The sequence below is a fragment of the Pteropus alecto genome, unplaced genomic scaffold, assembly GCF_000325575.1.
Source record: "Pteropus alecto unplaced genomic scaffold, ASM32557v1 scaffold4450, whole genome shotgun sequence".
Lineage (NCBI taxonomy): Eukaryota > Metazoa > Chordata > Mammalia > Chiroptera > Pteropodidae > Pteropus > Pteropus alecto.
In genome coordinates this window covers 14,718-20,291 of record NW_006430219.1, presented here as the reverse complement: position 1 = coordinate 20,291, position 5,574 = coordinate 14,718, and the positions used below count along the sequence as shown (strand labels likewise).

Below are 5,574 nucleotides of genomic sequence, written 5' to 3'. Positions count from 1 at the left end.
CCCTACAGCCTTCTTAGGAGGTGCCTCTCCAAACATACCTCATTCTGTAGGAGCTAGAAAGGGAGTGTGTGTCCTTGTTCCCTACTGCTGCTTCCAGACCTTTCTCACACCATTCGCGAAACAGAACAAAAACACTAGCTTGAATTTCATGTCTTTAGTCTCTACTCCCCATGTCTCCTTATACTGCTGGCCCCCAGAACATGAAAATCATCCGGAAATTCATTGTCTCAACCAGTGGCAAGAAAAGGTGGCCGGGGAAGTTAATGTACAACGTGCCAGGATTTGACACCAGAGGATTAAATCCTTTCCCATTTATATGAAAGACCTTTCTAAAGGTTAGTTTCTCGCTCTGCTGGACACATGGCTCCCAGGGCAAAGGCGGGGACATTAGTCAAAGGAGGTCATAGCCACCAAGGCCTCCCCTGCTAGAACAGGCAAGGCAGAGAGTGCCACCCCTCCTTGGCCGCAAACCTGTGTTCTCCTGGGAGAATACAGTCATCTTCCTCAGGGAAACCAGGCAGGGTCATTGAGTGCCTCCTCTGCAGGCTAAGACACTGTGATGTCCCTAGTACCACCTCAGTGCCGGTGTTCTCCCACAGTGGCATCAGTCCTCATGAGCAGTGTCTCTTCTCAGTCTCTTACCTCAACTTGATTGACCCTGAACTCACAGGGGCAGACACTAGCCCCAGTCACATCTGTTGTCCCAAGACCCAGCCTGTATTCCACACATCCTAGATACTTGACAGAGGAGTCTGAATGGAAGGACCCATGATGCCCAGGTGGAGTGAGTGGTGAAGAGTGAGTCAAGAGTTAGAACCGAAGAATCAGAGATGTTCTTGGCCTTCACTGGGGTGCCCTTCTTTTTTGAGAATAAGACCAGGAATGGACCCAATGTACGTGTGATTTTAGGAAATGGTAAAGTTAGACTTTCGAGTCAGTGGGAAAAGACCAAGTATTCTACATACGGTACTGAGACAACTGGACAGCCATCCTCTGGGGAAAAAAATAATAAAGTTGAGCCACATTTTTATCTACATACCAGGACAAATTTCAAAAACGAAATGTTTAAATGCTAAGGCAAAGCATTGAAAACGCTGTATGAAAACATGGGACAATAATTGCATAAGTCTGGAGTCAGGGAAGGCCTTCCTTCTATGACTCAAAATCCGGAAGCCAAATTTTTAGAAAAGAGGAACATATTTGAGTTCTAGAAAATCTAAATTCTTTGGAGAACACAAAACATAAGCGAAGCAATAGAGTAATGAAAACATAAGAAGAAAATTGCAAATATACTACAAAAAATATAATCATCAATGATAGGTCTTAGAAATCGAAAAGAAACAGCTGAATAGACAATAGAAAATGGGCAAAGAATAGACAGTTCACAAGGAAAAACAAATACATATACTGACATCTTCCCCCCTCTCTGCGCTACTGTCTGTCCCCTCTGGTCTCTGTCCAGAGGGCCCGCACATCCCAAAGACCCCGTATATATACATCAAGTTCCCCCTTGACCCCAAACACGAGACAGTAGGCTGCGGGGAAGGCACAACAGAGGCCTTCGTGGGACGCATGCACTCCCATGTGTAGGTAAACTCTACAGTGAAACAGGGCAGTGCAATGTTCAGGGGCTCCAGTTGTAGAGGTGGAATAGGAAATCCTCTCAAACGCAGAGGGAAATTGCTTCCTCTTCGTACCCCGGACGACTGAGAAGGAAGCCCAGGGCCCGGTGAGTCTCTGCAGGTTCTGGAAGCATTACATTCCACACCTGGAAATACTGCTTGGGCTTGTAAACCAGGTGACTCAAAAGACTTTCAGCTTGGAGGCCACCCGGAGTAGAAAAGGGCTGTGAGCACAGGGGGGCCTGGACTTGAAGAAAGCTGATGTGATGAAAACCGGATGGAGCTGTCCAAGAGGACAGAGTGAAAACGGTGAAGGCGGGACTGCGCCAGGGCCAGAAAAAACAGACACGCAGGGGCCTGGACTTGAAGAAGCTGTCCTACCCCGCTGGCAGGGGACCCAGCAGCCCTCTGACGCCCAAAGGACAGAACGCTTAGGAGCGCCTGGAGTTGGCAGCCTTGGCACGGGCAGACATTCTCTGGTTGCGCACAGGCCTCCCCGGCAGCGACGTGGGCAGAGGATGTGGCTGAGTGGCAGCCGGAAGAGGAATGGGAGAGCATGGCAGATGCCCCCTGCCGACCACAGGGGCAAGGTCGCGTTCACCTCTGTGATCCCAGGACCCACGCAGTGACAGGCACCGAGTAGGCGTGACGCCAAAGAATCAGTTGAATCGAAAAACTTTCTCCGGGTCAGGACCATCGGAAGATTTTTTTGAGAGAAAAGCCCAGAAATAGACCTAGATACATATGTGTGCGTATGCTTTTTTACAGGATGAAGGTGGCATCTGAAACTGACGAGGAGACGGGCTATCCCCTGTATGGTGCTGAGACAACTGGGTAGCTGCCCGGAAGAAATAAAGTCAGCTGTAAAGCTGAACTCGTGTACCGGGACACACACAAAGTGGGAAAGAGATGGGATGTGAAAAAGACCAACGATTTGAAGGACAACGGGCAAAGGATATGAACACTCAGCTCACGGAAAGTAAAGAGTAGCGGATCCTCTGCGCAGGAAAAGATGCACAGCCTTGCTCGCAGTAAGAGATAGCAGGGGATATCGTGCAAAAGTTTGATAACAGGACGGCTGGGCCAGGCTGTAGGCAACAGGCACTGGTCGAGAAGGGTAGGCGTGTTCCTCAAGTCACCGCCCTTGGCAGCGACGGTAACTGCGTCCACGGTGAGACCGTGGGACACTTGGACAGGGGGGCTCGCCAGACAGCCACGCCCTGGCGTCACCCTAACCTTTGCAAGCACTTTGGGCCGTGCACGTGGATGTGAGCCAGCTGAGGGGGACTGACTCACGTTAACGAAACTCACAAGGAGACGGTGCGTGAACCAGAACGCTCAATCGTTCATTTAGAACAGGAGCTACTCCTCTGCAATGACGGAACACGCGTGTCTGCGATCCAAGGCACCTCGTTCTAAGGATCAAAATACCCGGGCAACTAAATCAGTGAGCGCAAGATGGCCGGATACACGTGGAAGCGAGCAGAAAGGCAGGGAAACACAGCGAGGGTCATGATAATTACCACAAGCCGGGAGGTCTGCTGATCCCTTTCTACACGTACAAATTGCATTCTTAAATATCTATATTCATTCATTTATTCATTCGACCAAAAACCGCTAAGTTATCTAGTATATATGCCAGGCACTGTTTGAGGCGGCGCTGGCGATATGAACGGGGACAAGACAAAGATCCCTGCTCCGGAGTTTACACGCTATTAGGCTAAAAGGCAATAAACGAGTAGATGTATAAAACGTCAGGTGATAGGGGCCATGGAGTAAAATAAAGCCAGGTGACGGAGAACGGGGTCCTGAGTGGATGAGGGAGGACGGAGCACAGGACTATATGCCAGCCCGTTAGTATTCTCGCATTCTCTAGATGAAGAGGCGAAGCTACGGAGAAGTGGCCAGCCTGAGATCGTTTCCCTTGGGTTTGGTTCTTTCAGGCATACTGCGTGCCGGACATGTCCCACTATTCCTAATAATGATGTCTAATGAGTTCTCACCTCATTCTCTCCCAATTCACAGATGGTATGTCGAAGGCAGAGGGTTAAACGAGGAGGCCGAGTCAAGCTCTACGTAAGTCCCGTAAGTCCCACGGTCAGAGCCCAGGTCTTCCAAGTCAATGCTCTCGGCCGCCACACCAGGGGGCTTGGCTCCTATCTCTGCAGACGGGAGACCTGCGTGGCGAGCTCAGCGACGCTGGGTTTTCATAGTGGGCTGGGCGCACAAGGACATCGTCTTCTCTTTCTCCCGGTGCTCTTTTTTCTAGGCCCTGCGGCCTCGGTTTCCTAGGGGGAATTCGGCCTCTTCCACTAAGCCAAGGGTTGGGGTTAGGGCAAGTTGCTTAACCTCTGGGTCTCAACTACACCTGTAGGTAAACTTTGCAAGTCCGACATGAGGCAAGCACTTGGCACAGAGCCTGGCCCAAACAACTGATGTTTCCTACTGTATCCGTCTACAGGTAACGAGATGCAGTACAGGCTCAGCTGTTTCAGTGTCAGAGCCATGATCCTTTCAACCGGAACCTCATCGGACACTAGGACCCACACTCTAGACCAGGGATCCCCGACCCTCGGGGGTGGGGTTGGGGGTGGAGCACAGACCCGGACTGGTGGGGGTCGTGTTAGAAAGGGGAGAAGGGAGGCACAGCAGGAGGTGAGCGGTAGGCGAGCCGCTCCGCTCCCCGGCGCTAGCATCCACCGCCTCAGCTCCACCTCAGAGCATCATCAGGCATGAGATTCTCATAGGAGCACGGGTCCCTGGTGCCAAAAAGGTTGGGGACCGCTGCTCTAGCCGACTAAACCAAGGTGGCCTCGCTAGCTCCGTTTATGCTCCCTCAATCGCACAAGGTAGGCATTAAGGTTTCCAGTTCTCAGCTGGGGACACGATGCAGCTGGGGAGGTGAAGAAGTTTGCCCAAGTGAGGGGCGGACAGGGCAGGGCGGGGATCCTGAGCACCAGAGAAGGAGTCGGCCCTCTCAGGGCGGGATCTCGAGTACCAACTTTTCTCTGCAGCCCCTGCCCAGCGACTCCGGACCGGCGCTTCTCGGCCGAGTCCTCCACCTGGACGGAGCCAGCCCCGGGGACCCTCTTGACCTCACAACAATGACCCCACGGCTTCCTTCGGAACTCGGACCTCTCTGCTCCAACTCGCGTCCACCGACGGTTCGATTCGGTTCGCAGGAGCCCAATTCCCCCTGGGTTCTGTCTTTTCGGGAGCGCTTATACCAACGAAGAGCTCGGCCGCAGCCCAGTTTTCGCTCATGCGCACAGAAGGCCCGAGGAGCCGGGCGGGGGGGAGGAGGGGGCGGGCGCGGGAAGGGGAGGTTGATGGACCCGCGCCGATCCGCCTAGCGGTGCGGAAAAGGCGGGACATGCAAATCAATGGCGCTCTAGCCACCGTTCCAAGCAGGCATGGAAGTTCACTTAAAAACGTAGAGAATTAAAAAAATCTGCACCAGATCTAATGTAGTCTATATATGTGTCAAGATACGAGGCAGGTGAGACCTCGATTGGCCGTGACCCCGCTCACCGTGAGTTGAATATGGGTGACAGGAGGAGGGCAGCGGCCAAGGCGGAACGCCAAGCATCGCTTCTCGGCCTTTTGGCTAAGATCAAGTGTAGTATCTGTTCTTATCAGTTTAATATCTGATACGTCCTCTATCCGAGGACAATATATTAAATGGATTTTTGGAGCTGGGAGTTGGAATAGGAGCTTGCTCCGTCCACTCCACGCATCGACCCGGTATTGCAGTACTTCCGGGAACGGTGCACCCCCTTCCGGGGGGGAAAAAAAGTCAAGTGAAACAAAAGATGAGAGTTTTTTACGGTGACCGCTACTTAGTCTCCGCCGTTGTGAAACGTTTTGGTCGAAATACTTTTCTATTGCGTCTTATGAGTATGGATGGCCGCTTGAAAATAACGGCTGGTTATCTGATTTTTAGCTTTTTCCT

The 5,574-nt window shown here is 52.0% G+C and overlaps 1 non-coding gene across 1 annotated transcript; it reads left to right on the top strand.

Moving 5' to 3' along the window:
- The first annotated feature begins 5,209 nt into the window (after positions 1-5,209).
- LOC112479631 lies at positions 5,210-5,400 on the top strand. Its single transcript, XR_003046247.1, has one exon. It is a non-coding gene; the product is annotated as a U2 spliceosomal RNA (small nuclear RNA).
- Positions 5,401-5,574: the final 174 nt, after the last annotated feature.